Source organism: Hyla sarda, chromosome 9, assembly GCF_029499605.1.
Source record: "Hyla sarda isolate aHylSar1 chromosome 9, aHylSar1.hap1, whole genome shotgun sequence".
Taxonomy (NCBI): Eukaryota; Metazoa; Chordata; class Amphibia; order Anura; family Hylidae; genus Hyla; species Hyla sarda.
This window is the reverse complement of record NC_079197.1, coordinates 186,142,736-186,162,282: the sequence shown is the minus strand read 5'-3', so window position 1 is coordinate 186,162,282 and position 19,547 is coordinate 186,142,736.

Genomic DNA, 19,547 nt, shown 5'->3' with positions numbered 1-19,547 from the left:
TCTCTAGGGAACCATGGCTGAAGGATTGCCCTTCCCTTGGGCTTAGAGCAGTGTTTTCCAAAAAGTGTGCCTCCAGCTGTTGCAAAACTACAACTTCCCGCATGCCCAAACAGCTGCCAATACTCAGGAGAGGATAAACCCCTCCAGTAAAGGAAACCTCTAGGGAAACATGGCTGATGGATTGCCCATCTCTTGGGCTTAGAGAAATGTTTCCCACCCAATGTGCCTCCAGCTGTTGCAAAACTACAACCTTCAGCATGCCCGGACAGCCTCCGGCTGTCCGGGCATGCTTGGGGTTGTAGTTTAGCAACAGCTGGAGGCACCTTGGTTGGTAAACACTGCCTTAGGAGGAAGTCAAATGAGCTTAAAATTTTACATTGTCAGCTGATTTATCCAATTGTCGCATATTTATGTGCAATTGTTATGCATCCAGGAACAAAATTTCAAATTCTGACATCTAAGCTATTTGGAGATTAAAGGGGTAGAAGCAAATCCCCATAGAGACAGAGGTGTCAGCAGAAAGCACTAAGGTTAGACTGGAAAGAACTACACAACTTCCTGTGGAGCCTACAGCAGCTGATAAGTACTGGAAGGATTAAGATTTTATGTAAAAGTAATTTCTAAATCTGTTTAAAGGGGCACTCCTGTGGAAAACTTTTTTTTTTTTTTTTCTTAAATCAACTGGTGTCAGAAAGTTAAACAGATTTGTAAATTACTTCTATTAAAAAATCTTAATCCTTCCAGTACTTATTAGCTGCTGAATACTACAGAGGAAATGGTTTTCTTTTTGGAACACAGTGCTCTCTGCTGACATCACGAGCACAGTGCTCTCTGTTGTCCTCTCTGTCCATTTTAGGAACTGTCCAGTGCAGCATATGTTTGCTATGGGGATTTTCAGGTATCCCACTGGCCAACGTTCGGGACATTTAGTTCCAAACGCTGTGTACGCGCTGCGGGGGTCGCCCAGCCCCCTTGTGATGTCAGGCCATGCCCCCTCTATGAAAGTGTATGGGAGGGGGCGTAGCGGCGGGACCGACCTCCGCAGCATGCATACAGCGTTCAGAACTAACTGTTCTCAATGCAGGCCAGTGGAGTACCCCTTTAACCCCTTAATGACGCAGGACGTAAATGTACATCCTGGTGCGGTGGTACTTAACGCACCAGGACGTACATTTACGTCCTGTGCATAACCGCGGGCATCGGAGCGATGCCTGTGTCATGCGCGGCTGATCCCGGCTGCTGATCGCAGCCAGGGACCCGCCGGCAATGGCCAACGCCCACGATCTCGCGGGCGTCCGCCATTAACCCCTCAGGTGCCGGGATCAATACAGATCCCGGCATCTGCGGCAGTTCGCGATTTAAATGAACGATCGGATCGCCCGCAGCGCTGCTGCGGGGATCCGATCATTCATAACGCCGCACGGAGGTCCCCTCTCCTTCCTCCGTGCGGCTCCCGGCGTCTCCTGCTCTGGTCTGTGATCGAGCAGACCAGAGCAGGAGATGACCGATAATACTGATCTGTTCTATGTCCTATACATAGAACAGATCAGTATTAGCAATCATGGTATTGCTATGAATAGTCCCCTATGGGGACTATTCAAGTGTAAAAAAAAAATGTAAAAGAATGTAAAAGTAAAAAAAAAGTGAAAAATCCCCTCCCCCAATAAAAAAGTAAAACGTCTGCTTTTTCCTATTTTACTCCCAAAAAGCGTAAAAAATTAATTTAATAGACATATTTGGTATTGCCGCGTGCGTAAATGTCCGAACTATTAAAATAAAATGTTAATGATCCCGTACGGTGAACGGCGTGAACGTAAAAAAAAAAGTCCAAAATTGCTACTTTTTTAATATATTTTATTTAAAAAAAAATTATAAAAAATGTATTAAAAGTTTCTTATATGCAAATGTGGTTTAAAAAAAAGTACAGATCATGGCGCAAAAAATTAGCCCTCATACCGCCGCTTATGCGGAAAAATAAAAAAGTTAAAAGTCATCAAAATAAAGGGATTATAAACATACGAATTTGGTTAAAAAGTTTGTGATTTTTTTTAAGCACAACAATAATATAAAAGTATATAATAATGGGTATCATTTTAATCATATTGACCCTCAGAATAAAGAACACACGTAATTTTTACCGTAAATTGTACGGCGTGAAAACGAAACCTTCCAAAACTAGCAAAATTGCGTTTTTCTTTTTAATTTCCCCTCAAAAATAGTGTTTTTTGGTTGCGCCATATATTTTATGATATAATAAATAAAACCATTTCCTCTGTAGTATTCAGCAGCTAATAAGTACTGGAAGGATAAAACATTTTTAATAGAAGTAATTTACAAATCTGTTTAACTTTCTGGCACCAGTTGATTAAAAAAAAAAAAAAAAAAAGTCTTCCACGGGAGTACCCCTTTAACTTTCTGGCACCTGTTCATTTCAATAATTATTTTGTTGCTCCGGAGTACCTCTTTAATGAAGAGCGAGCCCCTTTTTTTTTTTTTTTTTTTAAATTTAGCACAAATACATGTGGCGAAAGCCCTGGCAAACAGTGGGAAAAAAACTTTTTTTTTTTACACAATCTTGTGTGCTATGGTACCGATCACGGATCCACTCTCCCACCTTTGTACTCCGCGTTCGGCATGTAAGGGGTTAACAACGGAGATCAGAGATTTTTATGATCTCTTTAATTGCAATGTATCAAATCTATTTATTGGAACTTACATCCTGTTGAGTTTCCGCTTACAAACAGAAACGCGCTGCAGTGTAAAGCATGGATTTTACGTTTGGATTTTACGCTATAATGGACGCCAATGGACAATGGGAAATGTGACCCCCTGAGCCGCAATACAAACTTTCAGACCTCGCACGGAGTTCTTCTGCTGCAGCTGCTGCGCACATCTTCTGTGTAGGAGTGTTTATACCGAACACATGGAGAACTAATTTGCCGCCTAGAAAATCTTTCGTTTCCATAGCAATAAAAAGAAAATAAGGAAGTGGAGAAAGTTTGAGGAAAATTCAGGGTAAGCAGAATTATAAATAACAGGAAAAATGTATAATTAATAGAAAGATAAAATATAAAGAATAGCAGATTTAAAGGGGAACACACAGTCACCATTCACATTTACATAAAGACAAATGTGCGCAAGTCAGTCTACAGAAAGATCCCGGCTCATCTACATAAATGTATATATTAACATTACTAGACACTGTCACGATTCGGCTAGCTGGATGTGGATCCTCTGTGTCAGAGAGGGATTGGCGTGGACCGTGTTGGTGGACCGTTTCTAAGATGCTACTGGTATTCACCAGAGCCCGCCGCAAAGCGGGATGGTCTTGCTGCGGCGGTAGCAACCAGGTCGTATCCACTGGCAACGGCACAACCTCGCTGACTGCTGAGAAGGCGTGGGACAGAAGGACTAGGCAGAGACAAGGTCAGACGTAGCAGAAGGTCGGGGCAGGCGGCAAGGTTCGTAGTCAATATGGAAATAGCAGGAGGTCAGGAACACAGTATGGGTAACACAGTAATAGCTTTCTCAAGGCACGAGGCAACAAGATCCGGCAAGGGAGTGCAGGGGAAGTGAGGTATAAGTAGGGAGTGCACAGGTGGAAACTAATCAGGGAGATTGGGCCAGGCACCATCATTGGTGCACTGGCCCTTTAAATCTCTGAGAGCTGGCGCGCGCTGCGCCCTAGAGACCGGAGCCACGCGCGCCAGAGCATGACAGCCGGGGACCAGGACAGGTAAGTTACTTGGGATGCGATTCGCGAGTGGGCGCGTCCCGCTATGCGAATCGCATCCCCGCCGGCAATGTCAGTGCAGCGCTCCCGGTCAGCGGGTCTGACCGGGGCGCTGCAGGGAGAGAAACGCCGCGAGCGCTTCGGGGAGGAGCAGGGACCCAGAGCGCTCGGCGTAACAGTACCCCCCCCCCCCCCTTAGGTCTCCCCCTCTTTTTGTCGGGATGTCGCTCCACCTGGGACGAGGACATTGGGAACGATTGAAGAGTCTCCTTCTGGGGGACAGTGAAGTCCTGGGTATACTCATGAATGGCAGACCGGTCAGAAGGAGTGGGAATGGGGGGGGGGGGCAGAGGGTGAGGCTTGGCACGGGGCAGAGTGTCACCAGGACGGGGGCTATGAGGAGGCACGGCACAGTCCTGACAGGCCTTGGGGAGACCAGGCACAGGAGGAGACACTGAGGGCCGACAGACGGGGCTAGGAGCAGACGTGAGGCATTTCTTGAGGCAAGCAGGACCCCAATTCTTGATCTCCCCGGTGGTCCAGTCAAGGGTGGGAGAATGGTGCTGGAGCCATGGCAGACCGAGGAGGACTTCAGAGGTGCAGCCGGGCAAAACCAAAAATTCAATTTTCTCGAGATGCAGTCCAATGTTCATAAGCAGGGGCACTGTGCGTTAACGCACAGTGCAGTGCAGCTTGACCCCGTTGACCGAAGAAATATAGAGCGGCTTGATGAGACGGGTCACCGGAATGCAGTACCTATCAAGCAAAGAGGCCAGAATAAAATTTCCAGAAGAACCAGAGTCCAAGACGGCCACAGCAGAGAAGGAGGAGTTGGCAGAAGGAGAAATCCGTACGGGCACAGTGAGACATGGAGAGGCAGACTCCGTACCCAGAGACGCCAGGCCCACGTGAGCAGGTTGCGTGCGTGCGTTATCCAGACGTGGAGGACGAATAGGGCAATCCACCAAGAAATGTTCGTTACTAGCGCAGTACAGACATAGATTTTTATCCCTACGGCGAGACCTCTCTTCAATAGTCAGGCGAGACCGATCTACTTGCATAGGCTCCTCGGCGGGAGGCACAGGAGTAGGTTGCAAGGGATACCGTGAGAGAGGTGCCCAGAGATTAAGGTCTTTTTCCTGGCGGAGTTCCTGGTGTCTTTTCGAAAAACGCATGTCAATGCGGGTGGCCAAATGGATAAGTTCATGCAGGTTGGCAGGAATCTCTCGTGCGGCCAGCACATCTTTGATGCTACTGGATAGGCCTTTTTTAAAGGTCGCGCAGAGAGCCTCGTTGTTCCAAGATAATTCGGAAGCGAGAGTACGAAATCGGATAGCGTACTCGCCTACTGAAGAATTACCCTGGACCAGGTTCAGCAGGGCAGTCTCGGGAGAAGAAGTTCGGGCTGGTTCCTCGAAGAAACTGCGAACCTCAGAGAAGAAAGAGTGTACAGTGGCGGTGACAGGGTCATCGCAGTCCCAGAGCGGTGTGGCCCAAGCCAAAGCCTTCCCAGACAGGAGACTAACCACGAAAGCCACCTTCGACCGTTCTGTAGGAAATTGGTCCGACAACATCTCCAAATGTAGGGAACATTGTGACAGGAAACCACGGCAGAGTCTAGAGTCCCCATCAAATTTGTCCGGCAGGGACAAGCGGAGGTTAGGAGCGGCCACTCGCTGCGGAAGAGGTGCAGGAGCCGACGGAGGAGATGGTTGTTGCTGCTGTAGCTGTGACTGAAGCTGCTGTAGCTGTGACTGAAGTTGCTGAGTCATGGTGGTCAAGTACGACTGCTGGTGATCTTGTTGGGCGATCTGTCGGGATTGCTGGGCGACCAGCGTGGTGAGGTCAACAACGACTGGCAGCGGGACCTCAGCGGGATCCATGGCCGGATCTACTGTCACGATTCGGCTAGCTGATAGTGGATCCTCTGTGTCAGTGAGGGATTGGTGTGGACCGTGCCGGTGGACCGGTTCTAAGTTGCTACTGGTATTCACCAGAGCCCGCCGCAAAGCGGGATGGTTTTGCTGCGGCGGTAGCAACCAGGTCGTATCCACTGGCAACGGCTCAACCTCGCTGACTGCTGAAAAGGCGTGGGACAGAAGGACTAGGCAGAGGCAAGGTCAGACGTAGCAGAAGGTCGGGGCAGGCGGCAAGGTTCGTAGTCAATATGGAAATAGCAGGAGGTCAGGAACACAGTATGGGTAACACAGTAATAGCTTTCTCAAGGCACGAGGCAACAAGATCCGGCAAGGGAGTGCAGGGGAAGTGAGGTATAAGTAGGGAGTGCACAGGTGGAAACTAATCAGGGAGATTGGGCCAGGCACCATTATTGGTGCACTGGCCCTTTAAATCTCAGAGAGCTGGCGCACGCGCGCCCTAGAGAGCGGAGCCGCGCGCGCCAGAGCATGACAGTTGGGGACCGGGACAGGTAAGTGACTTGGGATGCGATTTGCGAGCGGGCGCGTCCCGCTATGCGAATCGCATCCCCGCCGGCAATGTCAGTGCAGCGCTCCCGGTCAGCGGGTCTGACCGGGGCGCTGCAGGGAGAGAAACGCAGCGAGCGCTTCGGGGAGGAGCAGGGACCCGGAGCGCTCGGCGTAACAGACACAAAGCCATTCCTCTGCCTGAAGAAGGTACGTGAACCTGGGAACTGAAATGGAACATCGCCCCCTGCTGGTTATCATTATATTTTATACAGTATATATAAATTATACCAGCTGTACATATATATATATTATATACAGTATATACCCAGGTTATACCAGCATGGTCCATATCACTATATACAGGAGATATATAACTTATACCAGCTGTACATATATATTATATACAGTATATACCAGATTATACCAGCATGGTCCATATCACTATATACAGGAGATATATAACTTATATCAGCTGTACATATATATTATATACAGTATATACCAGGTTATACCAGCATGGTCCATATCACTATATACAGGAGATATATAACTTATACCAGCTGTACATATATATATATATTATATACAGTATATACCCAGGTTATACCAGCATGGTCCATATCACTATATACAGGAGATATATAACTTATACCAGCTGTACATATATATTATATACAGTATATACCAGGTTATACCAGCATGGTCCATATCACTATATACAGGAGATATATAACTTATATCAGCTGTACATATATATTATATACAGTATATACCAGGTTATACCAGCATGGTCTATATCACTATATACAGGAGATATATAACTTATACCAGCTGTACATATATATTATATACAGTATATACCAGGTTATACCAGCATGGTCCATATCACTATATACAGGAGATATATAATTTATACCAGCTGTACATATATCATTATATACAGTCTATACCCAGGTTATACCAGCATGGTCCATATCACTATATACAGGAGATATATAACTTATACCAGCTGTACATATATATTATATACAGTATATACCAGGTTATACCAGCATGGTCCATATCACTATATACAGGAGATATATTGCTTATACCAGCTGTACATATATATTATATACAGTATATACAGTATATACCAGCATGGTCCATATCACTATACAGGAGATATATAACTTAGACCAGCTGTACATATATATTATATACAGTATATACCAGGTTATACCAGCATGGTCCATATCACTATATACAGGAGATATATAACTTATACCAGCTGTACATATACATTATATACAGTATATACCCAGGTTATACCAGCATGGTCCATATCACTATATACTGGAGATATATAACTTATACCAGCTGTACATATATATTATATACAGTATATACCCAGGTTATACCAGCATGGTCCATATCACTATATACAGGAGATATATAACTTATACCAGCTGTACATATACATTATATACAGTATATACCCAGGTTATACCAGCATGGTCCATATCACTATATACAGGAGATATATAACTTATACCAGCTGTACATATATAATTATATACAGTATATACCAGGTTATACCAGCATGGTCCATATCACTATATACATGAGATATATAACTTAGACCAGCTGTACATATATATTATATACAGTATATACCAGGTTATACCAGCATGGTCCATATCACTATATACAGGAGATATATAACTTATACCAGCTGTACATATATATTATATACAGTATATACCAGGTTATACCAGCATGGTCCATATCACTATATACAGGAGATATATAACTTATACCAGCTGTACATATATATTATATACAGTATATACCCAGGTTATACCAGCATGGTCCATATCACTATATACAGGAGATATATAACTTATACCAGCTATACACATATATTATATACAGTATATACTCAGGTTATACCAGCATGGTCCATATCACTATATACAGGAGATATATAACTTATACCAGATGTACATATATTTTATATACAGTATATACCAGGTTATACCAGCATGGTCCATATCACTATATACAGGATATATATAACTTATACCAGCTGTACATATATATTATATACAGTATATACCCAGGTTATACCAGCATGGTCCATATCACTATATACAGGAGATATGTAACTTATACCAGCTGTACATATATAATTATATACAGTATATACCCAGGTTATACCAACATGGTCCATATAACTATATACAGGAGATATATATCTTATACCAGCTGTACATATATATTATATACAGTATATACCAGGTTATACCAGCATGGTCCATATCACTATATACTGGAGATATAACTTATACCAGCTGTACATATATATTATATACAGTATATACCCAGGTTATACCAGCATGGTCCATATCACTATATACAGGAGATATATAACTTAGACCAGCTGTACAAATATAATTATATACAGTATATACCCAGGTTATACCAGCATAGTCCATATCACTATATACAGGAGATATATAACTTATACCAGCTGTACATATATATTATATACAGTATATACCCAGGTTATACCAGCATGGTCCATATCACTATATACAGGAGATATATAACTTATACCAGATGTACATATATATTATATACAGTATATACCAGGTTATACCAGCATGGTCCATATCACTATATACAGGAGATATATAACTTATACCAGATGTACATATATATTATATACAGTATATACCAGGTTATACCAGCATGGTCCATATCACTATATACAGGAGATATATAACTTAGACCAGCAGGTCACCTGTCTTTTAGCCCAGTTCCCCTTGATCACTCAGCGCACAGTTTGGGATTTGCTCATATAATGCTCCTTAGAGTCCTTGTTCATTCTCTGTTGTCTCTATAAAATATCACATTTATATTCACCGCTCTCTGTATCTGAAAATTACCATTTAGAAGTCGGCATGTGAAGGCGTCCACCGCGCTGTGATTGGCCTCCGCATTTCCATATATATCAATAACAGATACACAACATGAAGACCTTGATTACTGAGGGGTTTACATAATTTAGTATCATGTGGAAGATTGTAATGGGACCTTGTAGTGAAGAACAGAATGTTCTCTCTATACAGGGAACCGGAGTGCGCGCACAGATCAATATACACATGATGGATAGATAGATACATAGATAGATAGATACATAGATAGATAGATACATAGATAGATATGAGATTCATAGATAGATATGAGATGGATAGATAGATAGATAGATAGATATGAGATTCATAGATAGATATGGGATAGATAGATAGAAGATAGATAGATAGATTTGATATGAGATAGATAGATATGAGATATATAGATAGATAGATATGCGATAGATAGATTTTTTATGAGATAGATAGATAGGAGATAGATAGATAGATAGATAGATAGATAGATAGATAGATAGATATGAGATACAGTGGGAATCAAAAGTTTGGGCACCCCAGGTAAAAATGAGTATTAATGTGCATAAAGAAGCCAAGGAAAGATGGAAAAATCTCCAAAAGGCATCAAATTACAGATTAGACCTTCTTATAATATGTCAACAAAAGTTACATTTTATTTCCATCATTTACACTTTCAAAATAACAGAAAACAAAAAAATGGCGTCTTCAAAAGTTTGGGCACCCTGCAGAATTTATAGCATGCACTGCCCCCTTTGAAAAGCTGAGACCTGCCAGTGTCATGGATTGTTCTCAATCATCATCTGGGAAGACCAGGTGATGTCAATCTCAAAGGTTTTAAATGCCCAGACTCATCTGATCTTGCCCCAACAATCAGCACCATGGGTTCTTCTAAGCAGTTGTCTAGAAATCTGAAACTGAAAATAGTTGACGCTCACAAAGCTGGAGAAGGCTATAAGAAGATAGCAAAACATTTCAGATGTCAATATCCTCTGTTCGGAATGTAATTAAGAAATGGCAGTCATCAGGAACAGTGGAAGTTAAAGCAAGATCTGGAAGACCAAGAAAAATATCAGACAGAACAGCTCGCAGGATTGTGAGAAAAACTATTCAAAACCCACGTTTGACTGCACAATCCCTCCAGAACGATCTGGCAGACACTGGAGTTGTGGTACACTATTCCACTATAAAGAGATACTTGTACAAATATGGTCTTCATGGAAGAGTCATCAGGAGAAAACCTCTTCTACGTCCTCACCAGAAAAATCAGCGTTTAAACTTTGCAAATGAACATATAGACAAGCCTGATGCATTTTGGAAACAAGTTCTGTGGACTTATGAGGTTAAAATTGAATTTTTTGGCCGGAATGAGCAAAAGTACTTTGGAGAAGAAGGGGAACAGAATTTAACCCCTTAAGGACCGGGGTTTTTTCCATTTTTGCATTTTTGTTTTTTCCCCCTTGCCTTTAAACAATCATAACTCTTTCAATTTTGCACCTAAAAATCCATATGATGGCTTATTTTTGCGCCACCAATTCTACTTTGCCGAGACATCAGTCATTTTGCCCAAAAATCTGCGTGAAATGGAAAAAAAAATCATTGTGCGACAAAATTGAAAAAAAAACGCCATTTTGTAACTTTTGGGGGCTTCCGTTTCTACGTAGTACATTTAAAATGATCCCCTACTTATATAGGTTTGATTTTGTCGCACTTCTGGAAAAAATCATAACTACATGCAGGAAAATTAATACGTTTAAAATTGTCATCTTCTGACCCCTATAACTTTTTTCTTTTTCCGTGTATGGGGCGGTATGAGGGCTCATTTTTTGGGCCGTGATCTGAAGTTTTTAACGGTACCATTTCTACATTGATAAGACTTATTGATCACTTTTTATTCATTTTTAAATGATATAAAAAGTGACCAAAAATGCACTATTTTGGACTTTGGAATTTTTTTGCGCGTACGCCATTGACCGAGCGGTTTAATTAACGATATATTTTTATAATTTGGACATTTCCGCACGTGGTGATACCATATATGTTTATTTTTATTTACACTGTGTTTTTTTTTATGGGAAAAGGGGGGTGATTCAAACTTTTAATAGGGGAGGAGTTAAATGATCTTTATTCACTTTTTTTTCACTTTTTTTTTTTGCAGTGTTATAGCTCCCATAGGGACCTATAACACTACACACACTGATCATTGTTATCCCATAGGGACCAATAACACTACACACACTGATCATTGTTATCCCATAGGGACCTATAACACTGCACACACTGATTATTGTTATCCCATAGGGACCTATAACACTGCACACACTGATCTTCATCATTGATCACTGGTTTCTCATAGGAAACCACTGATCGATGATTCTGCCGCTTGACTGCTCATGCCTGGATCTCAGGTACTGAGCAGTCATTTGGCGATCGGACCGCGAGGAGGCAGGTAGGGACCCTCCCGCTGTCCTGTAAACTGTTCGGGATGCCGCGATTTAGATGCGGCTATCCCGAACAGCCCACTGAGTTAACCGGCAGTTTTTACTTTCACTTTTAGCCGCGTGGCTAAAGGGTTAATAGCGCGTGGCGCCGCGATCGGCGCTGCACGCTATTAGCGGCGGGTCCCGGCTTCACTATGACGACGGGCCCGCCGTGATATGATGCGGGGTTACCGTGTAACCCCGCGTTATATCACGGGAGCAGGACCAAGGACGTACCTGTACGTCCTTGGTCCTTAAGGGGTTAATGAAAAGAACCTCTGTCCAACTGTTAAGCATGGGGGTGGATCAATCATGCTTTGGGATTGTATTGCAGCCAGTGGCACAGGGAACATCTCACGAGTAGAAGGGAAAATGGATTCAATAAAATTTCAATACATTTTGGATGCTAACTTGATGCCATCTGTGAAAAAAGCTGAAGTTAAAGAGAGGATGGCTTCTACAAACGGATAATGATCCTAAACACTCCTAAAAATTCACGGGGGATTACATCAAGTGACGTAAACTGAAGGTTTTGCCATGGCCTTCACAATCTCCTGACCTCAACATAATTGAAAATCTATGGATAGACCTTAAAAGAGCAGTGCGTGACAGACAGCCCAGAAATCTCAAAGAACTGGAAGACTTTTTTAACGAAGAATGGGCAAAGATACCTCAAACAAGAATTGAAAGACTCTTGGCTGCTACAAAAAGCGTTTACAAGCTGTGATACTTGCCAAAGGGGGCAGTACAAGATATTAACTCTGCAGGGTGCCCAAACTTTTGCAGACACCATTTTTTAGTTTTCTGTTGTTTTGAAAGTGTAAATGATGGAAATAAAATTTAACTTTTGGTGACATATTATAAGAATGTCTAATCTGTAATTTGATGCCTTTTGGAGATTTTTCCATCTTTCCTTGGCTTCTTTATGCACATTGTCACAATGCCGGCTGGCAGGTAGTGGATCCTCTGTGCCAGAGAGGGATTGGCGTGGACCGTGCTAGTGGATCGGTTCTAAGCCACTACTGGTTTTCACCAGAGCCCGCCGCAAAGCGGGATGGTCTTGCTGCGGCGGTAGTGACCAGGTCGTATCCACTAGCAACGGCTCAACCTCTCTGGCTGCTGAAGATAGGCGCGGTACAAGGGAGTAGACAGAAGCAAGGTCGGACGTAGCAGAAGGTCGGGGCAGGCAGCAAGGATCGTAGTCAGGGGCAACGGCAGGAGGTCTGGAACACAGGCTAGGAACACACAAGGAAACGCTTTCACTGGCACAATGGCAACAAGATCCGGCGAGGAAGTGCAGGGAAAGTGAGGTGATATAGGGAAGTGCACAGGTGAAGACACTAATTGGAATCACTGCGCCAATCAGCGGCGCAGTGGCCCTTTAAATCGCAAAGACCCGGCGCGCGCGCGCCCTAGGGAGCGGGGCCGCGCGCGCCGGGACAGGACCGAGGGAGAGCGAGTCAGGTACGGGAGCCGGGGTGCGCATCGCGAGCGGGCGCTACCCGCATCGCGAATCGCATCCCGGCTGGCAGCGGAATCGCAGCGCCCCGGGTCAGTGGATCTGACCGGAGCGCTGCAGCGGGGAGAGTGAAGCGAGCGCTCCGGGGAGGAGCGGGGACCCGGAGCGCTCGGCGTAACAGTACCCCCCCCCTTGGGTCTCCCCCTCTTCTTAGAGCCTGAGAACCTGAGGAGCAGACTTTTGTCTAGGATGTTGTCCTCAGGTTCCCAGGATCTCTCTTCAGGACCACAACCCTCCCAGTCCACTAAAAAAAAAGTTTTCCCTCTGACCTTTTTGGAAGCTAAGATCTCTTTGACAGAGAAGATGTCCGAGGAGCCGGAAACAGGAGTGGGAGGAACAGATTTGGGAGAAAAACGGTTGAGGATGAGTGGTTTGAGAAGAGAGACGTGAAAGGCATTAGGGATACGAAGAGAAGGAGGAAGAAGAAGTTTATAAGAGACAGGATTAATTTGACACAAAATTTTGAAAGGACCAAGATAGCGTGGTCCCAACTTGTAGCTAGGGACACGGAAGCGGACATATTTAGCGGAGAGCCATACCTTGTCTCCAGGGGAAAAAACGGGAGGAGCTCTTCTTTTCTTATCCGCGAACTTCTTCATGTGTGATGAAGCCTGTAAGAGAGAATTTTGGGTCTCTCTCCATATGATGGAAAGGTCACGAGAAATTTCATCCACAGCGGGCAGACCAGAGGGCAAGGGGGTAGGGAGGGGGGGAAGAGGGTGACGGCCGTACACCACGAAAAATGGGGATTTGGAGGAAGATTCAGAGACCCTGAAGTTATACGAGAATTCGGCCCATGGAAGGAGATCTGCCCAGTCATCCTGGCGGGAGGAAACAAAATGTCGCAAATAATCACCCAAGATCTGGTTAATTCTTTCTACTTGTCCATTGGACTGGGGATGATATGCAGAAGAAAAATTTAATTTAATCTTGAGTTGTTTACAGAGAGCCCTCCAGAATTTTGACACGAATTGGACGCCTCTATCCGAGACAATCTGCGTAGGCAACCCGTGAAGACGAAAAATGTGTACAAAAAATTGTTTAGCCAACTGAGGCGCAGAAGGAAGACCAGGAAGAGGGATGAAATGTGCCATTTTGGAGAATCGATCAACGACCACCCAAATAACAGTGTTGCCACGGGAAGGGGGTAAATCAGTAATAAAATCCATACCAATCAGAGACCAAGGCTGTTCGGGGACAGGCAGGGGATGAAGAAAACCAGCGGGCTTCTGGCGAGGAGTCTTATCCCGGGCACAGATAGTGCAGGCTCGCACAAAGTCCACAACATCCGTCTCCAGAGTCGGCCACCAATAGAAGCGGGAGATGAGTTGCACAGATTTCTTGATGCCCGCATGACCTGCGAGATGGGAGGAGTGACCCCATTTGAGGATTCCGAGGCGTCGGCGTGGAGAAACAAAGGTCTTTCCTGGAGGAGTTTGCCTGATGGAGGCAGGAGAAGTGGAGATCAGGCAGTCAGGTGGAATGATGTGTTGCGGAGAGAGTTCAACTTCTGAGGCATCCGAGGAACGAGAGAGAGCATCGGCCCTAATGTTCTTATCGGCAGGACGAAAGTGAATCTCAAAATTAAATCGGGCAAAGAACAGAGACCACCGGGCCTGGCGAGGATTCAGCCGTTGGGCAGACTGGAGGTAGGAGAGGTTCTTGTGGTCGGTGTAGATAATAACAGGAAAACTTGATCCCTCCAGCAGATGCCTCCATTCCTCAAGTGCTAATTTAATGGCTAGAAGCTCTCGATCCCCGATGGAGTAGTTCCTCTCCGCTGGAGAGAAGGTCCTAGAGAAAAAACCACAAGTGACAGCATGCCCGGAAGAATTTTTTTGTAGAAGAACAGCTCCAGCTCCCACTGAGGAGGCATCAACCTCCAATAGGAAGGGTTTGGAAGGGTCAGGTCTGGAGAGCACGGGAGCCGAAGAAAAGGCAGACTTGAGTCGTTTAAAGGCGTCTTCTGCTTGAGGAGGCCAAGACTTGGGATCAGCATTTTTTTTGGTTAAAGCCACGATAGGAGCCACAACGGTAGAAAAATGTGGAATAAATTGCCTGTAATAATTGGCGAACCCCAAAAAGCGTTGGATAGCACGGAGTCCGGAGGGGCGTGGCCAATCTAAGACGGCAGAGAGTTTGTCTGGATCCATCTGTAGTCCCTGGCCAGAGACCAAATATCCTAGAAAAGGAAGAGATTGGCATTCAAACAGACATTTCTCAATTTTGGCATAGAGTTGATTGTCACGAAGTCTCTGAAGAACCATACGGACATGCTGGCGGTGTTCTTCTAGATTGGCAGAAAAAATTAGGATATCGTCCAGATATACAACAACACAGGAGTATAACAGATCACGAAAAATTTCATTAACAAAGTCTTGGAAGACGGCAGGGGCGTTGCACAGGCCAAAGGGCATGACCAGATACTCAAAGTGTCCATCTCTGGTGTTAAATGCCGTTTTCCACTCATCCCCCTCTCTGATGCGGATGAGGTTATAGGCGCCTCTTAAGTCCAATTTAGTAAAGATGTGGGCACCTTGGAGGCGATCAAAGAGTTCAGAGATGAGGGGTAAGGGGTAGCGGTTCTTAACCGTGATTTTATTAAGACCGCGGTAGTCAATGCAAGGACGTAGGGAGCCATCTTTTTTGGACACAAAGAAAAATCCGGCTCCGGCAGGAGAGGAGGATTTACGGATAAAGCCCTTTTTTAGATTCTCCTGGACGTATTCAGACATGGCAAGAGTCTCTGGGGCAGAGAGAGGATAAATTCTGCCCCGGGGTGGAGTAGTGCCCGGGAGGAGGTCGATAGGACAATCATAAGGCCTGTGAGGAGGTAGAGTCTCAGCTTGTTTTTTGCAGAAAACATCCGCGAAGTCCATATAGGCCTTAGGGAGACCGGTTACTGGAGGAACCACAGAGTTACGGCAAGGGTTACTGGGAACCGGTTTTAGACAGTTCTTGGAACAAGAGGACCCCCAACTCTTGATCTCCCCAGTGGACCAATCCAGGGTTGGGGAATGAAGTTGAAGCCAGGGAAGTCCAAGGAGAATTTCCGAGGTGCAATTGGGGAGGACCAAAAGTTCAATCCTCTCGTGATGAGATCCGATGCTCATAAGAAGGGGCTCCGTGCGGAAACGTATGGTACAGTCCAATCTTTCATTGTTTACACAATTGATGTAAAGGGGTCTGGCGAGACTGGTCACTGGGATGTTGAACTTGTTGACGAGAGAGGCCAAAATAAAATTTCCTGCAGATCCAGAGTCCAAGAAGGCCACAGTAGAGAAGGAGAAGGCAGAGGCAGACATCCGCACAGGCACAGTAAGACGTGGAGAAGCAGAGTAGACATCAAGGACTGTCTCACCTTTGTGCGGAGTCAGCGTACGTCTTTCCAGGCGGGGAGGACGGATAGGACAATCCCTCAGGAAGTGTTCGGTGCTAGCACAGTACAGGCAGAGGTTCTCCATACGGCGTCGTGTCCTCTCTTGAGGTGTCAGGCGAGACCGGTCGACCTGCATAGCCTCCACGGCGGGAGGCACAGGAACAGATTGCAGGGGACCAGAGGAGAGAGGAGCCGAGGAGAAGAAACGCCTCGTGCGAACAGAGTCCATATCTTGGCGGAGTTCCTGACGCCTTTCGGAAAAACGCATGTCAATGCGAGTGGCAAGATGAATGAGTTCATGTAGATTAGCAGGAATTTCTCGTGCGGCCAGAACATCTTTAATGTTGCTGGATAGGCCTTTTTTAAAGGTCGCGCAGAGGGCCTCATTATTCCAGGATAATTCTGAAGCAAGAGTACGGAATTGTACGGCATACTCGCCAACGGAAGAATTACCCTGGACCAGGTTCAACAGGGCAGTCTCAGCAGAAGAGGCTCGGGCAGGTTCCTCAAAGACACTTCGGATTTCCGAGAAGAAGGAGTGTACAGAGGCAGTGACGGGGTCATTGCGGTCCCAGAGCGGTGTGGCCCAAGACAGGGCTTTTCCAGACAGAAGGCTGACTACGAAAGCCACCTTAGACCTTTCAGTGGGAAACAGGTCCGACATCATCTCCAGATGCAGGGAACATTGGGAAAGAAAGCCACGGCAAAACTTAGAGTCCCCATCAAATTTATCCGGCAAGGATAGGCGTAGACCAGGAGCGGCCACTCGCTGCGGAGGAGGTGCAGGAGCCGGTGGAGGAGATGACTGCTGAAGCTGTGGTAGTAACTGCTGTAGCATAACGGTCAGTTGAGACAGCTGTTGGCCTTGTTGCGCTATCTGTTGTGACTGCTGGGCGACCACCGTGGTAAGGTCAGCGACAACTGGCAGAGGAACTTCAGCGGGATCCATGGCCGGATCTACTGTCACGATGCCGGCTGGCAGGTAGTGGATCCTCTGTGCCAGAGAGGGATTGGCGTGGACCGTGCTAGTGGATCGGTTCTAAGCCACTACTGGTTTTCACCAGAGCCCGCCGCAAAGCGGGATGGTCTTGCTGCGGCGGTAGTGACCAGGTCGTATCCACTAGCAACGGCTCAACCTCTCTGGCTGCTGAAGATAGGCGCGGTACAAGGGAGTAGACAGAAGCAAGGTCGGACGTAGCAGAAGGTCGGGGCAGGCAGCAAGGATCGTAGTCAGGGGCAACGGCAGGAGGTCTGGAACACAGGCTAGGAACACACAAGGAACGCTTTCACTGGCACAATGGCAACAAGATCCGGCAAGGAAGTGCAGGGGAAGTGAGGTGATATAGGGAAGTGCACAGGTGAAGACACTAATTGGAATCACTGCGCCAATCAGCGGCGCAGTGGCCCTTTAAATCGCAAAGACCCGGCGCGCGCGCGCCCTAGGGAGCGGGGCCGAGCGCGCCGGGACAGGACCGAGGGAGAGCGAGTCAGGTACGGGAGCCGGGGTGCGCATCGCGAGCGGGCGCTACCCGCATCGCGAATCGCATCCCGGCTGGCAGCGGAATCGCAGCGCCCCGGGTCAGTGGATCTGACCGGAGCGCTGCAGCGGGGAGAGTGAAGCGAGCGCTCCGGGGAGGAGCGGGGACCCGGAGCGCTCGGCGTAACACACATTAATACAAAATTTTACCTGGGGTGCCCAAACTTTTGATCCCCACTGTAGATAGATAGATAGATAACTAAAGGATAAACTGGCCAGCACTATTGATCCAAACTATTGTTTGCTTACAGGTGCAGGCTGCTGGGCTAAATATACAGCAACAGGAGAATACAGCAGCACACTGCTAGCACAAAGATATAGATGAAACATGAGTATATAGATAAAACATGAGTATATAGATAGAACATGAAAAGCTATACAGCTGTAATGCAATAAATGAAAATATGAAACTATGAAAACATGAGGTACTTAGCTTGCAAATTTGACGCCAAATAGCGTGGACTGTCCCACCACGGTAAGGTAACCTCATTCTCATTACCGTGGTGGGACGGTCCACGCTATTTGGCGCCAAATTTGCAAGCTAAGTACCTCATATTTTCATAGTTTCATATTTTCATTTATTGCATTACAGCTGTATAGCTTTTCATGTTCTATCTATATACTCATGTTTTATCTATATACTCATGTTTCATCTATATCTTTGTGCTGGCAGTGTGCTGTTGTATTCTCCTGTTGCTGTATATTTAGCCCAGCAGCTTGCACCTGCAGGCCAGGTTTTTACAATAGTTTGGATCAATAGTGCTGGCCAATTTATCCTTTGGTTGTATTACACATACGGGGGAGTGGCTACCTCCATGTTGGCTCCTGCACCCCACCCACCTCCATTAGGTGTATATAAGGTGCCTTGGATGTTTCAGACCTTGCATGCCTGCTGTACTGTTCACACAGAGGCATATTCACAGTGTAGGGTCCGTCCCAGAATGAGGTCACCTTACCGTGGTGGGACGGTCCACGCTATTTGGCCGCCAAATTTGCAAGCTAAGTATTCTCATAGTTTCATATTTTCATTTATTGCATTACAGCTGTATAGCTGTTCATGTTCTATCTATATACTCATGTTTTACCTATATACTCATGTTTCATCTATATATTTGTGCTAGCAGTGTGCTGCTGTATTCTCCTGTTGCTAGATAGATAGATAGATAGATTAGACATACAAGATGTGAGGCTGATAAATTACGGAGATAAAGAGCTGCACACATGATCCAGCCTTCAGTTTTGCCTTTACAATAAGTGAGCTGTGTCTGGTTGTATCTATTGTGATTTTTCACCATTTATTAATTGGTGAAAAATAGCAGAAATAGCAAAATAGCAGAAAACCCACAGTGTGCACGCAGGCTTATATGCTCTTTATAGGAGCGTTGATCTATTAGGGGTAATTGGGCCGTTAGATCCTGACCGGTGGCCCCAGAGGTGTAGCAGTGCTACCTCGGTGATGTGGAGACTCCTCCGTCAGACGGACGCACAGCGCAGAGACATTACTACACCGGGCACGCAGACAGGAACTATTTTAGGAATCACG